The following is a 17,388-nucleotide window of genomic DNA, read 5'->3' on the forward strand; positions in this document are numbered from 1 at the left end:
GAATTTCCCTATCGCAGCTATTTTCATCTATTTGATCTGATAAATAAATTAGAATCCAACGCAGACTGGATATTGCGGGGTGTGATTGAAATAGCCCGTGGAACAGCAACGCCATAAAAATCGAAGTAAAACTGCCACTGCGATTGCCGGTGCATTTTTCCTAAGGTTTCTTTATGATGAGGAATCTCCAAATCCTTCTTTATTTGGGACCAGAAATAAGCGACCCGATGGCAACAGCTCCATTTAACCCCAAATATTTAAGTTCCATAAAAGCAACCAAAAGAATTAAAGAGGGAACGAGGTGAATGTAAGTGAGGATGGGGAATTTTGTGGTGAATACAGTATTGGAAAACCTGATCTATATTATCCACACATCTTGCTAGGCTTGCTATAACCAGAAAACTTCCAGATAGTTCAGTGGAAGTGGGTGTAATGTAGAGGCAGGTTTTGACAAATAAATGGGGTAGGAAATAACTCTGGAAGTGCTCGAGCACCACCCAGAAAGCCACGGCTTGCCATCAGCTGGGAAGCTGCTGTTCATGTTTTCCGACTGAGCCAATCCCAAAGAGGAAAGAGAGGCTTCTTGAGAGAGAGGAGGGGAAAAGAGAAGAGCCGGAGACACAAATGAGCCGATATGCAACAGAAAGAAGGATTTAATTAAGAGCAAGTGCAAGGGGACAGGGAGCAAATCTCAAAGTGGCACGAGACCTTACAGCCGGGAGCCTAGACCCAGGGACGTCGGTGTAGTTGGCACATCAACGGCTGGGTCAAACGCTGGAGATATTCCCCCCAGCTCATGTAGGCTGCCTTAGAAATCCGAGCAGGGTGAAGTCAGGCTCGTAATTCAAGCTCCTTGTGTAGTCGGCGGAGAGAGCAGGGTAGCTCCAGGCAGGGGCATCCCGAGAGCCAAAGTTCAACGGGATAAATCCGCTGCTAACTACGCACTGCTCTTTGCACTGACCTTCTCCTGATAGCAGGGATCCCAACACCAAAGCTGCTGCCGTATCCGCTTTGCTTTGCTCTGCACAGAGCTGCGATCAGGTCAGCTTTAGCCTGAAAAGTCCTAAATTTTTTTCTTAATAACATCATGAAGAGCATTGCCTGTTTAGGACACAGATTTCTCTAAATTATTCTTTAGACGTCAAGATTATTCTTTAGGCATCAAAATAAAACCTCCCACATAACCCTTTATAATTTATAAATATAATACGTAAATATATTACAAAGTTATAGAAGGAATGCATTTAACCCGTAGCAAAGCTCGTGATTAATAAAGGATTCCCATCAAATTAAAACTGGGCAAAAAGGAGCAGCCACAGTTTCGTTTTTTTCACCCGAAGAGGACCAATTTCTCAAAGTTTTGCAACCACCCCAATTACACCTTTCCCAAAAAGAGCCGTGCCACAAATGACGCTGAAATCACTGCTTGTAAAATTTCAGTAACTGATGGAAAAGGAAATAGCAGGGTCTTTTCAGACTTGTTTTCCGAAGTCTTTTCAAAGTTAAAGCTTTTTAAACATTTTGAGAAAGGCGAGGAACACTTCACAGGAGGCAAAACTTTTTTCACCGTAGAGATTATGGTGAGGGGAGGTGGGATTTTTTTTTTTCTCTCTTTTTTTTTTTTTTCCCCAAAAAATAGACCTTTTTTCCAACGGAAAGAAAAGATGGGCACAAAGCACTACCAAGGGCTGTGCTGGAGTCAATAAGAGTGTACTCGTCCACTTGACAAAGAGCCTTATTTTTACATCGCTCCTCTTCTCAGCTTGTCATCGAGTGTTCATTAAAGTTGGCTGAAAAAAAAACCACAAGAATTCTGTTTGTGCAGAAGAAAAAAAAAAAAAAAAAAAAAAAGTTTGAAGACGTGTAATTCTTCAAACTGAGCCAGGAGAGATGCGAAGCCCATTTCCTGGGGTTTTTCATTCCGTGCAACTTTCCTCTTGGTGGCTCCTCCAGCCTTGAAGAAGGGTTGAAGCCCGATGCTGTCTTCTTCCACCCTTCAGCTGGGCTCTTCTCCTCCAAATCCTCCCACCAAAGAGGGGCAAAAGCCATTAGGGTTGGCAGACAGGGACACGCAGTGGGATTTTCAGTGGGATTTTCTAAATTCGGGTGATTTTCGTAGGAAATCCACGTTCAGAAAACGCGTCTGTTCAGGAAGAAAACTAAGGCTTTGTTGTTTTTTTTGTATTTTTGTTCATTAGTTAGCTTTATAGAGCGATGAAATGATGGGACACGGCTGGAAAACTGTTATACCTTTATCCAGGTCGGGATCTTATCTGGAGGTCTCTTATATCTGAGAGAATTGCCCCAAACATCTGGTTAATGACAACATTGACCCAAGATTTCCATGCTGAAGATTCTCTGCTGAAAAGCTCTGAATATTTTTATATCTAAATGAAAAAAATAAATAAATCAATCAAGGAAGAGCCCTTTAAAATTGCCTCACCCGCTGTTTTATCAGCTCCCCCTTTCCAACCTCGTTTCTGTGATCTCGTTCCTGGGAAATTTGTCTCTGGTTGAAATCATTTCCCTTTTACCCAAAGTTATTCATCTGAATGCAGAAACACCCGCGCTGCTCTTTATTTATGCAAAACATACCATTCACGTTTATATTCCCTTTATGCTTCCCAAATCAAAAAGTATTTCGGAAAAAAGAAAACCAAAAAAAAAACTACTCGGGGTTGCTAAGTGACAATGACATTTCCAAAACCTGCACAGCACTTCAAGGTAAGGATATAATGATAGTAGTTAAGGCCATGCTAAATTTTATCACGAGCAAACAAACCCATTGTTCTCATCAAGTTTAATGAAACAGCCTCGACTCCGTTCCAGGGATTTAGGGGCATTTTTCTGGTATTCGGTTCTGGCTGTTTTTTGGGGGGGTGATGCGATTCGACAGCAAGTCGTTGCTGTGATTAAAACCTAGCGGTTGTAGTTCAGCATTTTTTGGATTTGTATTTTTTTTTTCTTATTATTGAAGGGCTTAGAATAAAACCGAATGCTGGGAACGCCAAGGAAGTCAAGTGCATCAAGTACGTGCACCATTTCCCCAGCTCTACACGAGATCAGGTAGAGAAAGGGAAGGGGCAGAGCTCCCAAAGCTCCCCGGAGCCAAACTGCGGCGTGGTTTGCTGCTGGGGGCTCTGGGGAGGTTGTGTGACCCACGGGGCAAGCACACAGCTCTGGTACTCACCGCTTGTTTTATTCATGTCAGGTACAAGCATCCCAGGCAGGGCTGCGCCTTCACCCGCGATGCCAAGGGACTGGGATCCACCTGGGAACACCGTGCTCCAAAACCCTGATGGAGAGACCACAGTTTACAAAATAAAGATGGATTTTTTTTTTTTTTCTGCTTGAATTTGTTCTCAAGCTTGAGTTATGCTCGAATTTCGCACCTTGTTTTAAAGATTTTCTTTTTTATGGCCATGCTCTGACATGACTAATTCATTGCCTGGCTCCGCCACGAGACAAGAGCGATCGCTTCCTTCGGAGCTACGCTTCCCCGAGCTGGAAGGTGCTGGCTCCCAGCACATCCCAGCCTCACTAAAATCCCAAAGTTCATGGAAAAACACCTGGAAGGGACCTCTGGACATCCCACATCTTGTTCCTGCCTCTCGTGGGCAGCACGAGGCAGTCAGTGGCAGCCCCAGAAACCAGAGGCCACCTCCCCGGGGCTGTGTTTTATCCAAATAAAAAATAACCCTCGAGCCACTTATAAAAAAAAAAGAAATAATTTAAAAAAAGGCTCAAACTAAACCTGTGAATTTTCCAACAGTGGGTATTTTGGGCAATAAATTCCCCCCGTTTCACTCTCATCTATTTATTTGACTTAATTTATAGGGTTTTTCTGAGCCAAATCCCGTTGGATGAACACATGGATGGCCTTACATAAAGAGAGCCGTGCCTTTATTTTGGAAACAAACAAAAAATATATATATAAAAACTCCCTTTCCCTACAGCTCTTAATAGTATTTCGGTGTAAAATTCACATCTGTGTTCAAACAAAGGCAGGCAGGGAATTTGAGCGAGCCGAATATTTTCTCCCCGAGGAGGGCTGTTTCGGCTTGTCACCTTTATTATTTCCCCATGCTTCATAATTCAGGTATTGCTGCTGCTCGTTACGCACAACCCTGATTGATCATCTCTGCTAATTTTAGAAACGATCCTGAATGCAGCGTGGCTGGGACTAATTGATGCTTCCTCGCGGTAATGACGAGCTTGCCACCGAGCCCGCCGGCTGCCTGCTCCTGGGTCAGGCAGCAGGCAAAACCCCAAAAAGGCAAAACACCCCGTTGTGATGCCAGGCAGCTTTTTGGGGCCAGCAAAAATATGGAGACGTGGTTAAGGACACCTGGGAGCCACCAGCAGCATCCTCTCATCAAAAACTAGCCCCGAACTGCGGCACGCCAGCGCTTTGCTCTATTAAAGAGGTGGAGGATGCACCCAACTCTCCCACCTTGTGGACCGGCTGGGTCTGCAAACCTCATTAACGCTAATTAGAAAGCGGGATTGGGAGCAAACTGCCCCCCAAATGGATTTATCCGACAGGTTTGGGGGTGTGTCGGTGAGCTGCATGAGCAACAGGTTAACAAATGAGCACGGCGAGGAATTCCTGACCTCCCTCCACCCGGGATGCTGCAGCTGTAAAATTAAAGCCCAGGAGCTTGGGTTCCTCCAGATCTCGAGCCCGGCTGACCCCAGGTCTGAGCAAACAGCAGCGGGGACAAGGGATTTATGTCGGCTCCACCAAAGACCTTGCTCGGCGCGGGCACAGCCGTTTCAGACGGAATATTTCTTCCTGATGTTAGACCCCGACTCAGGCACAGCAGGTGGTGTCTGAAATTAAAACCGAGGGAGAAAAACGCGGAGAGGGTTTCCTTCGTGCTCGAGAGGCTGCTTATTTTTTTTTTCACGTTTTAAATTTCGGCGATTTTCCTGCGTGAGTCCAGCATCGGGTTTTCCCCGTGCAGAGGGAAAAGGGGTTGCTTCTACTGGGGCTATAAGTCCTGACTGCAATAACAGGGTGCACCTCCGAGGTTTGGGAACATTTGGGAACAGGCTCCTAAAGCAACATAGCCAAGGGACCTCAGGATGGAGCTCACAGCACCATTAACTCCAATTCTGGCTCCCACGTTCCAGCATTCTCGGCTGCAATGGGCTCAAACGTGGATTTTACTTGCAGCGTTGGATTTCAGGAGGCAAAAACCATCCGACGAGGGCATTCGCATCGTCTATTTTAGCTCTCTAATTTACGAGCATGAAACAGGCACCTCGCTGCCCTATCCATGAGGTCCTGTAACATGATTCAAGGCGCTCAGCTCCATTCATCATCCCGCGAGCGCCGTCGCTCTCCAAAGGGCTCTCTCCGTGTAGCCACTTAATTAAGGGAGATGACAGGTACATGCCAGAACCCACATCTGGATCTAAACCAGATCATTCGGCAGCTTGCACTTCCAAGAGCCACGTCCACTTCAGGCTAAGATGAATGAAGCCCCAAAGTCTTCTCCGAGGAAAGTTAAAGGACTCCGTGTGAAGTTAGTGGGTTTTAATCTGAACCCATGTTCGGACTGTGTAGCTGGTTGTGTATCGGGCACAAAGTGCATTTTTGGGTGGCCTCTGCAGGGTCATCCAAAGCCGCTCAAATCCTCTAATTAATAGAGTCCTCCAAGTCCTTTGGACATCTTTTAATTTAAGCTGCTACCATAAGAGTAGAAGAGACCCACAGGACACCAGCCTACAGGCTTAACGTGGTCCTAATACCCCAAAAAAACCCTAATCCTCCCAGCTCACGTGGGCAAAGGAAAGACAGGACGCTTCATCCCTGTTTTCCCAAGGCTTTGAACAAGGCTAGCTGAAGATAAGTTTTTTCCCTCGTATTCCGCAGCATCACATCATCAGATAAGGGATTTTTTGTGTTGCCTGCAAGTGCTTTTTTTTTTTTTATTTGCACCTCTCCCCTCCCTGCACCGGGCGCTGCTGCTGGTGAGTCAGAGGCTGGATGAAATTAAAGCACCGGGGAAGGCTCCCTTAGCAAGGGACCTCATTTAAGCCACATAAAGTATGGCCGGAGCGCTGGCAGCACAACGAGCTTATTCAATAAAATAATTGCTTTTGGCAAAAGCCCGGTAATAACATCACTTCTGCGCAAATGTGTTTGTAGAGCCGTCTCCGTAGATGACTCCCTCTCCGTCACGGGATAATCGGCTGGGAGAGATCAGGATGCTCGTGGCTCGCTGCTTCTGCTCCCCTGGCAGCGGAGACCAAGCAGAGGACAAGCAATAAATGGCTTGGGACCATCCCGCATCCTTCTCACGGGGAAGGAAAACAGTCCCCGTACTCATTCCAGGCCTGAAAGCTCATTCCAGCTTTACCTCCGGTCTCATTTTCTCAGCCAGTCCCAATTCTTTTATATTCCGGCGCTTCCCTTCTTATTCCTTCTGTTATTACAAGCAGCAGAATTACAGCTCGCTGCATCTTAACTGCCACATTTCTACCCCTCGGCTTCTTTGTAGACTTCCCCAATGTTTCTAGCTTGCAGACGTTTGTCTTCTCTGCCGAGTTCCCCGGGTGAAATACTGTTTTCCCTCTGCAACCACTGAGATATAAGGGAAATTAAAAGATGTTCAGAATTTATACTCCGAGCAAAGCTGACTGAGTAATCATTATTATGACTCTGCCGAGGCAAAAAGATCTTTCCGAATAGATATAGTCCAGGATTAACCTGAATTGAAAATACTTCTGCTCTCTCCAAAATAACACAGAAAATGCTCTGAAACTCTCTCATCTCTTTTTCTTTTTTTTTTTTTGTGGTTGAGCAAAGCGTTTCTTCAAACAAAGACAGGATCTCTAGGTCCTCCTATGGGGATTATCCTGTAACTATTTAGTCCAAACAAATGAGAATTGGTAGCATCTTTGAAAACAAACTCAACTGAAACGAACAGTTCAGTCAAGCTGTAATTAAACAACCTTGGGGTTGGTTTGCAGATCTGGTTGTGACTCCACCTGATAAGCCCCTGCAGCAGCAGAACACAAAAAGATGGGATTTCCCCCTTGGGTCATGCTCATCCCATTGAGATGGGGGCACACAACACCTGAAATAGCGGGTTTTGAGACTTAAGACAATCCCCCCAGCTTCCTTTCCTTAGGCATTTGTCTGACTGGCTTCAGACCCACTCAGCTCCCCGTTAAGAAAGGAGCCAGGTATTTAGCAGAAAGTGTTTTCTTCTCCAGATCAATAGTAGCAAGATACACAGAAACCGCACTTCTACTCCAAACCCTGACCATGAAAAGAAAAGAAAAACTATAGAAAGAGGTAACAAAACCTCGTAGCTTTGTTCCTCTCCATTATGTTGTTAGCAAAGAGCAGCAGAGAAAAATAACTATAGAAACCAGCACCAAATAGTCTAAGAAGTTTTCCCAGCACAAACATAGCCACATAAAAGCACTGAAACATCTTCAAGTGCAAAGACACTTCCACCTTCCATGTTTTCAAAGGGAAGTTCACTTTTGCTGCTCAAGTGTCCTTGGGTAATTACTGTTTTGTGTTAATATCAATTAATACCATTTTGAACACATAGCAATTAATATATTGAGTCGAGTATGGCTGAGTCATTTAAAAAGAGCACGTTCGACACTTCAGGAAGCAACTCTTACCAAAGTTTCATGGTATATCACATGCAAAAGGATCTTCCTAAAACATATATATTTTTTTTTTGCCTGCTTAAGCAAGTTTCTCCCCCAGGAGATTTATGTGTACCTCTCACACCCCACTGACCCCAAGCTCCTTACACAAAAGGTAAATGGATATATCCTAGAGAGCTCTGGGTGTCTTCAGTTTCATGGAGGCATCTCAGAAATGTCTAAAAGCCGCACACAAATGGTTTTCCAGCTATTTGTTGGAGGCTGGGTGCTGGGCAGGGGTACGAAGAAGAGGCAGATTTTGTGGAAGGACACCAAGGACAACAACAAGACCTGCAGCCTCAGGAATGCTGCACCACCACCAGCTTCAGTTCCCCAAATTGGGTGCATTTAGCAGGAAGCCCAGCTCCTCCACTGAGAAATTGCTTTCTCCACTTGGACATTAATTCTTCCTTCACTCCCAGCGAAGGAGGAATACTTATTTATTGGTCTCTTGAGCAACTTCTACATTCCATTTACCGCTGTTCGATAGAAATAAATCTCGTATTTGACTACCAGTAGCCAAAGACTACAATTGTCCTACTACAGCAATACCTAAGAATTTATTTACTGAAGTATGCATAAGCCTAAATTCCCAGAGGCTTGAAAACCAGCTGGAGAGAGATTAATTACAACTGGGTGAAAGCCCTGTAGTGCTAACATGCTTCTGGAAGCAAGATACTGAGGTATAGATGCCTGGTATTTGCATTCCTCCGTGTTTGGAGAGCACTGGTGAGCAAGAGCCCTTTCTTCAACAACACAGATATTGAAAATCCCCCCAGCTTCACTGATGAGCCTTTTAAAGGTCTGTTGCACTCGCCTAAAATAAACAGATCCTGCATTAAATTGGCCCTTTCGAGATCAATTGCAGGCAGGAGCTGGTACAAATCATAGTCCAGCTGAACAGAGAGAAGAGCATCTATTGACAGTGCTCACTCAATACCTGCACGGCCTGGCTGGAGCCCATAAATCCTTTTGGCATCTCTTTGACAAAGGCTCTTTCAGAGCAAGCACTATTAGTTTCCCAAATAGAGCGATCTCTCAATTGTTCCCAAAACAAAGATTCATCCAAGACTGTCAGAAGAGAAAGCCTCTTTGAATTAGTCATTCCCCCTTGTTTGGTTTCTCCCACACGTACGGATTCCTCCAAACTCTCTCCTTCCTCTCCACCCTAAGCACAAACGAAAGACAAACCGACTTAAATCCACCTTATAACCCAGAAATCAGCACTGACTATTGCAGGGAAGCTTGGACCGGCAAATAACCCAGCAATCTGATAAGCAGCCTCTTACACCAACACTACCCCACGGCCAGCAAGCTTAAGCCTGATGTAAAAGATATTTCTTAGGGTCCATCACTGCAATAGACACTTCAACAGAAAGCCCAGCCTCATCTACTGCCTTCAGCAGAGATCTCTTGGGCTGGGCCCTCCATTTAGCTCCATCACCTTGGGCTGGGGTGAACCAGGCCCATCAAGACCAGGCCCAGCAGTACCAGGCCCATCTCGCCTAGGGCACCACAAACAACCTCCCTAGAGTACAAACACCTCAAAACAGAAATCAGGGAGCACACGACACATATATATATACACAGCTGGGAGTGTCAGGAGGTTTCAGCTGGAGGGAGGGTGCTCCCTCTGGCTGCCTCTCCACAGCTGATGCAGCCTGTGGTAAATGAGCTGTGGTGAGGCCTGTGCTGCCACCTGAGCTCTGCCCGCCGGTTTTAAACCTCTTCCATCGGTGTTCAGGTGGCACTGCTGAATTCCCTCCCCCCGTAGCATTTTTTTTTTTTAACTTCTGGAAGCACCTGCTGCTTCGGCCTTGTCGGGGAGAAAAGGTTAAGGAGTAACCAGGAGGTGCCTGTGCAGCATCCAGCCCCCGAGCTGATTCTCCACCGGTGAATCATTTAACAGAGCAAGGGGCGGGGAGGGCAGAGGAACAAAAAGAGAAACGAAAATAAATAAATAAATAAATAAATAAAATAAAAAATGAAAGGAAGAAAAAAATCCAGAGCTGCACAGCCTGTGTCCTTCGTGCATGAAAGTGAATTCTGCTGCCTCAGAAGATCTTGAGGCTGACCTGGTGGCACGGGGCAGGGTACCTGAAAACCTGGATTTGCTGAGAGACTGGGAAATTCGGGAGAAAGGGACTATACGGTCGCAGCATGTTGAAATTTTCTGTGAGTTTCTAATGCAAGATTGAACGACAGGATGCTCTCTGGCCCTCTGCCACCCTTCCAGCCCTAGGTAGGGTTAGGCAGGTCCTCCTGGGGCAGCCTCTGCCAAAATCCCTCTCCACCCAAGATGGCAAAGCACCTCCTGCTTCCCCACAGCACCTTGTGGTCAATCTTCTGCTAAAAGCTAAGGGGAAAAATAATAATTCATCCCCCCAGGGTACCATCATGGTATTGTGCACTGATTTGGGGGCGCCTGGCTTCAAATCCTCAACAGTGTTGTGTTGGCAGAGACAGCATGGGCTGGTTTGGGATGGATTTGTGCTGCTTCAAACCCCTCTGCTCCCAGACTGTTTGCCTAAATCTGTGAAGAGATGTATTCTCCATAGCTCGGCCCTTTGAAGGGATGGCTCCAGCACCTCCAAATCCACCGCCTTGGACAAACCCTAAAGACGTGGTGCCTTGCTACACCCAGCCCTTGGTGCTGCTATATCTCCACAGGACACTGAACCATGCCATTGAAACCCATGCTGAAGGTGTTCCTGTTTCTCTCAATCCCTTCTTCGCTGTCTGAGGGACATTATTTATCACAGCTCAAGAAACAACGCCAACTTTAAGGCTTTTACTGGCTCTTTTGCCCTGTTACAGACAGGCATTTCATCTTTCCTTCCTAGCATCTTCCTCTCTGCCAGCAAATTGAATCCTGAAGCCCGGGGAAGTGACCTTCCTCTTCTTGCTTAAACAGCAAAGCAACAATTCACCCGGGCTTTCAGCAGCATCAATCTCCTTGCTCACAACTGTCCGTGTCTTAAATGTCACAGGGATGCTTCACCTCATTGTGTTCCCCCGAAACCTTTGCAGTGTCCCTGGGGCCATTCTAGGTTTGGGATTGCTTCAGGTGACAGCGTAAGCTGCCGTGTCTGTGGGTGCAGAGGGGCTCAGCACCCTAGGGCAGTGGCTGAGCTGCCCCACAAGGTGTTCCTCTGCCCACCCTGAGTCCTGGCTGGAGGCTGTGCTCCACCACTGGGACAGTGCCTCCCTGCCCATCACTTTCCCCAGGACCATTGCATAATTATTTTTTAGCTGGATCTCTCCCTTCTCGGCACAGGTGGGGTTTGTCCCACCATCCTTTTGCAGCATGACACAAGCCTGAATCCCATCCGCCACCAGCATTATGACAAAACCATCGCTGGAAGGGGCGAGGAGCTGACGCTGAGCACACCAAGGCAGGAGTGAAGAAGCATGCCGGGAGTATTGAACCTACTGGGAGCTTCAGCTGCATGCCACAAGACAAAGCACCTCTGTCATCTGCCTTTTTTCCTTCCCACAAGCCCTTATTTACTCACAAAAAGTATCCCTTTATCCTGACTGTCTCTCTGATTATTCCTTAGCGCTGGCAAGAAACGCGAGTGCCACCGGGCCCTACACGAAGACGTGTAGCAGCCGGAGAGGAAGCAATTTTTCTTAATAATCAGCCATATATCCCCAAATTGTTGTCAGGATCTGGAATGGAAATTGCCAGGCTGTAATCGATAAAGTGCAAGGGAAACGAGAACTATTTTAAGATGCATTTTTTTAAAGGAAAGAAACCACGGCCAGCGCGGAGCTGAACAGTGCCGCTTGGGAGAGCAGTCAAACCACAGCAGGACGAAAACGAGTGACAGGAACAGCTTTGTGTAATTTTAGATTCACGCAGCAGATCAATGAGAAGAAGGAAAGCTGGTTTGCAACCAGAGGTGATTTGTGGATAGGGAAAGAAAACGATGCCAATAGAAATACAGGCGAGGTGGAAAAGGAAGGCAGGCCTGTGGGATCCTACCCAAAAGTGGCCATTCTGGGGGAAAAAAGAGGAAATTCCTGTCCCTAAGAATTGAGCAGGAGTCAGCCTGGCACAGATGTAGGTATGCCCACGTGGCTTGCCCTGCCTGATGCTCTGAAATAATGTTTCCTTGGGATTTTTTCCCTTAAAACTAGCCCCATTATAGGTTTCAGGTTACTCTTCATGCGCTTTGGATCCCGGGTGATATTCACATAAATTTCTGGGTCGCTGTGGACAAAACCCAACCCCTTTGGCAGACGGAGGTGGGCAGGGAGGTCTGGGGCGGATGGAAGAGATGGAAGTTTGGAAATTGTTGTTTGAGGGATGCTTTTTATAACCCCGTGCCTATCCAGGCATTGTCACCCCCTCTTGCTGATATATTGTCACCGAGATGCTGGGGCAGCACGTGTGGGCAAACCCAGGGCACCTTCACCTCCTTTGGAAGCTGAATCCAACTTGGACATGGCTTTTCACCTGCCCTTTCAACCAGCTGAGGAAAAAGTGCGTTTTTCTTCTGTGTCCTTGGTCAAGGGCCCATGACTCCAACCCCCCGAAACACCCAACGACCTGCGTCAGAAACCTTGCGGGCTTAATTGATTTGATTTCGTTGGCTGGCAAACTTTTCAATGTTCCGTCTGAACGCATGCTGGGCCAGTATATAAACTTAATAAAAGGATGACTCAGGGTTTTCTAATTCCTAAATGGCTTGCTAGGGAAAAGTCACGAGGTACTTGGAAAGTAATGCTCTGTACAGCACCTGGCGAGCAGACCTGCGGTCTCTAAAGGAAAAAAGAATTACCACCGTGGGCACAGCGCTGTTACCCATCAAAAATTACACTTAATATTTTGTTTTCGGATGACGACATCATGCCGCAAGCCTCACCAGTCCTCCCGATCGGCAGCTGGGTTTTGAGCACAAAATAACCCCCGTGAGGGGTGAGCACGCAGGAGCCGGTGATGCTTTAGGTTTAGCAGGGGCAAAGAGCAAAAATAATAATGTGGCATCTCAGGAGAGTTTCTGGACCTCCCAGCTCGGTTTGGTGTTGGCTGATCCCCTTGCTGAGAGGGTGGCACAAGCTCCTGGCCCATTAGTTACCCCAAATCAAAATGATCCGAAGCGCAGAGCAAAGCATCACGAGCACCTCAAATTGATGTCCCCAATTAACAGCCTGGAGAAACGCATAAAGGTTTATTTTGGTGTTCTTTTTCCGAGTCATTAAGAGTCAAATTTTAGCCAGAAAGAAAGAATTGCTCCAAGGTCACCCTGGACAAAAGTTGTCACTGCAAAAAACCCGAGCTCTTTCCTGCTTGGTTCAGAGCAGAGGAAGCAGATGTTGTGGCGTTTAATCTCTCCTGAAAGATTCATTTGAATTACTGGATGACCCAATGCCACAACAGCTAATTACCTCACAGTCTTGGCTGTATCCATCTTCATATCCTAGTGAGGTAAGAAAGAGTGATTATCCGCATTTTACTGATGAGAAAATGAAGTGCTGCAGCAGTAAGTGATTTGCCCGAGGTTGCGTAAGAGAAGCATAAAAAGACAGGACCCAAAGCCCAGAGTTTTTGGGGTCTCAGTTGGTCCTCTGGGGCAAACAGTCCAGCACTGCCCACTGTAATACAGTGTAATATCATGAAATATCCCTCCTTGTTTATGGTTTTTGGTTGGGTTGGGTTGGTTTTCCATTTTTAAATATGGAGATGTTTGACGCCGCCTTGGGAGGCAGCTGGCATTGGCTGCCCCGTAGAGATGTCACTTATTTTGTCTTCGACAGGTATAAAACTGGCTGAAAGGATGTGGTCACGTTCTACAAATGAAGTAGAAGTCTACACGTTGTTAGAGGTGGGACTATTTATCCCAAAGCCATTGCTTCAAGTAGAGAGTAGGTTCATTTTTTTTTCACGGGGTCAAAAATGGGATCCCAATGTGGACGTCCTGGAGCACATCTGGGCCAAATCCTACATTTTAGCTGCCCTTTTCCCAGCTTCTCATTCAGACAACTCCAGGTTTGTAGCACACGAGGCACGTTCGGCGTTCACTCCTCCTCTTGTTCACGTACCTTGTAAAACCTGCCATCAAGAGGAGCTCCCGGCGCTATTATCAACACGAAGACTAACTGGAGAAATAAACCCCCCGGAGAGACGTGCATATGGCTTAGCAAGCTATTGATCTCGGTTTCCCAAATCTGTCTTCGCAGGCTGTACCTTCAGCCGTGCTCGCAGCTCCGCCAATTAGGGAGGGAAAGGAGGAGCGGGGGTGATGCGGAGCAGATTTTGTCAGCGCTTTGCCGGGTTTTCATTCCGAGTGACAGGAGCGTGCCTATTCCTCTGACAAAACAGCAATTAAAAAAACAAAAGCAAAAAAAAAACCCTCAAACCTACAGCCTTGTTTCCAGCCCCAACAGATGTCCTTCAAGCGTTCGTCTAAACAAATATTGCAAGGGTTATTGCAAAATGTTATGAACTCCTATACGGCAGTATGAAATGTTACGCTGAGTGCTCACAATTAAGAAACGTGGGGAAATATGGTCAATAAACCATCGCCGTGTATAAACAATTAAAAAAACGAGGCTTGTTTGGGATGAACCTAAAGAAAAACAATCGAAGTCTTCTCTTATGTATGCCATGATCTCTTTTTATGCGTAATAAACCGATGTTTACACGGGGTAGGATGAAAGGTTTTGCTCAGGGTTTGACTTTGTCGTCTTTTAGGGTCAGGACGGAGCAATGCCCAAGCGTGGGGGGATCACCTTTTTCAGGTGGGTCTGTGCCAGGATGTGTGGGCTGCAGCTGGGTGGCATTTTTCAGGGAAATTTTTGGGGTTAAAGGACCCTTGTTCATCCAAAGCAGCAGGAATCACTGCAAAGAGCTGTTTGCAGCAAATTCCTGGCACAAAAGCTTTGCGGTGGTGAAAGTCTTTTTACACTATCTGTCAAATGAAATACCATTTTTCAATTTAACCCTATTATGATGCTTTAAAAATGTTTTTTCGAACTGACTGAAGAGAAGCAGGCTGAGTAACGCAGACTGATGGCTTTCACTTAAACTGCCAGTTTTTTGCAAAAAAATCAACTTCTTTCCGTACTTACCGCAGGAAAACATTCAAAACCTGAGCATTTTCTGGAACGGAAGGATTGTTTTTTATTTCTAGTAACCGTCACACTTACCACACTCTTTTCGTCTTCATGTTCATACCCAAAACTCATCTCAAAAACCACCCCAGATATGCAGCTCGCAGAGACAGAATCATTAAGGTTGGGGAAAAAAATGAGCAGCTCCTGTTGTAGGCTGCTCTCAAGGCTCTCTTATTAAGAACTAATTTTTAATTGGGGTAGGGGACTGCTGGCCGCATGCTGCTACGCCAAACGCTGGCCATAAATGTTCATATAAAATGTTCCTACAAATTCATGCACTACGCTGTAGCTTTCGGTCCCACCTCCAAGAGCCAAATTGCTGAAGGACGCAAGCTCCCTTGTTATGAAATGTAGACATTTAGAGATGAGAAAAACTCCTGGATAAAGCAAAAATAACCCTGGGGGTGTGGACGGGGGGTTTTGTATGGAATTCAGGCCTGGAGGATGCTCAGCCTCCAGGCTGGCAAGGATGTCGGGCTTGGTTTTGGGGACGTGGGGAGCACGTCGGTGCGGCACGACGAGCCCCGTGCCCTAACTCTAAAACAGTTTAGGACCTTGGGGAGCCTCCAGTGACATTTAGCAGCCTTTAAACATCCCGTGCACGGGAGCAGGAGTAAAAGGATTGGGGAGGAAAATGTCACCAGCTGAGGCTGCTGTGGGCCTCAGTGCAAGGAGGCAGCCTATATTGAATATTTCCCAACTATTTACGGCGCGCTGGATTGAATTTATCATCGTGGCATTAAATCCAGCCCTGCACCGGGCAAGGCAGAAGGTTCAGAAACGCCTCTGGTGGATTTAGAGCCTTAAACCACGAGGCCTATGAAAAATTGTAGCTTAACACGCGTCTGCATGCAGATGTGCTGGGGGAAACTTCCTCAATGGGCGAAGTTGCTGCTCCCAACCCTCCGCCCGCACGGGAAACCCAAATCCATTTCGTTGCTGCTTGTTGCAATGACAGGATTTAGAGCCGAAGTCATTCCCTCTCGTGCAGAGGCAGGAGATGGATGGAAGTTACGGGAGAAATAGAATCTCCCAAAGAAGAATTAGTTTAATAAGAAAGGGAAAAGCGGCAAGAAAAACGTAGCGAACTCTCCATTTCCCATCTGGTTTTCCATCCACGGAATATTCCGAGCCTAGGATGTTCCCCCCAGCAGATATTTATCCCATACAAACAACCTGTCTGCTTTAAGCCAACACAAGTAATCCTAGAAATGACTTAATCCCATTTCCTTGCTCTATCCCCACCCACGTTTATTCTACGCCCCTCGTGCCTACGGCCCCAGGGCCTCTCGTTCAGCGTGCTTGTTATGAATGGTGGCTGCAGCACTGCTGAAATAATTATCGGCATTATCAACGGCATTAATAATAATAAAGCATCGCTCACGCTGTTCATTAACGGTTATTAATTATTAACGGCAGCGAAGCGCCGTGTTTTCTCAGCCCCCGCTTTCTCCACAGCCCGGCGCAAAACTAAAATGAAGTCGCCGTGATTTATGGGGGTGAATTTAGCAGCTTTTTCCCACTTGATTTGACCGCGATATAAATCAGCGGCCAGGCTTTCTGCTCGGGAACGAATTACTTGTTAGCAGAATAAATATGCACAGAGCTTTTCTACTTCTTTTTAGTTAGCTGAAACATCCCAGAAGCGCACAGAGATGGGTTTCGGTGTTATTTTTTCATTTCCATCCATCTAGGATCCTTTTAAAAAATATTTCTGTTTTCCTGGTGCTGGGGGCATACAGGCATGGGGACGGGAATGGTCCGAGGGGTGCTGGTGGGCACCAGAGAGGCACAACATTTCTCCTGGGGTGGCATTCCTGCCGGGACATTGACGAGGTCTCAGGCTTGTGGATGGGGATATTTCCGAGCAGAATTAGCCAAAAAACAGCCCCACAAGCACAGCAGCCGCAGGAAAGCAATGAGAGATGTTTGATGCCTGACGTGCCCAAAAGAGAGGTGGTGTTTTGCAGATGACACTCTAACGGGAACCCCGGTGTGAATCAGCAAGAACACGTGTTTTTGATGATAGCAACTTAAACGAGTCTTTAATCTGTAAAAAAGGAGAAGGGAAAAAGAAAACTGACCCCGTTCTTGCCAAGAAACCGCGTTGGAAGAGCCAGCCTAAAATAACAATCAGGAGAAATCCAATGCATATTTTAAAATGTAATAATGAATTGAGTTTTCTCCTTTCATCTTCTCCAAATAATGGGGGAAATTGTACGTGGCAACTATGAAATGAAATATTGACTATTCACTTCTGACAAAATGGTCATTTCTTCTGCTTGTCACCAAAGATCTAGGGACCACGTCCCCACCCGGGGATGTCTGTCAAATTACAGGAGAAGGCTACACCTGACCTTTACTGTAAAAAAAAAAAAACGTTATTAGGAGCAGAAAGGGGACTGCGTCTTGGCAAAGGTGAGGACTCACTCAAGCACACCGTGAATGTGGCACTTGGGAAGGGTTTTACTTGAGTGCAGGTTAAAAAAAATAAAATAAAGACAAACATTTATTTAATAGCATCTAATGTCTTTCCAAATGACTTGTGGATGAAGCCAGGAGCACGACGCAGATACCTGAGCTCGGCCA

General features: G+C 46.3%; 1 long non-coding RNA gene across 7 annotated transcripts; it reads right to left on the minus strand.

Moving 5' to 3' along the window:
• Nucleotides 1-232: 232 nt before the first annotated feature.
• LOC106017677 (uncharacterized) lies at nucleotides 233-9,339 on the minus strand. Of its 7 annotated transcripts, none has more exons than XR_011805930.1 (5): nucleotides 8,618-9,339; nucleotides 7,786-8,494; nucleotides 3,393-7,273; nucleotides 3,191-3,295; nucleotides 233-2,387 (listed from the first exon to the last, which is right to left on the minus strand). It is a non-coding gene; the product is annotated as an uncharacterized lncRNA (long non-coding RNA). The 7 variants fall into 7 exon arrangements; XR_011805929.1 differs by having other exon boundaries at nucleotides 7,786-8,845; nucleotides 9,122-9,338; XR_003493076.3 differs by having other exon boundaries at nucleotides 233-1,790; nucleotides 2,251-2,387; nucleotides 7,786-9,338.
• Between the last annotated feature and the right edge of the window lie 8,049 nt (nucleotides 9,340-17,388).

This window comes from Anas platyrhynchos, chromosome Z, assembly GCF_047663525.1.
Source record: "Anas platyrhynchos isolate ZD024472 breed Pekin duck chromosome Z, IASCAAS_PekinDuck_T2T, whole genome shotgun sequence".
In the NCBI taxonomy this organism is placed as follows: Eukaryota; Metazoa; Chordata; class Aves; order Anseriformes; family Anatidae; genus Anas; species Anas platyrhynchos.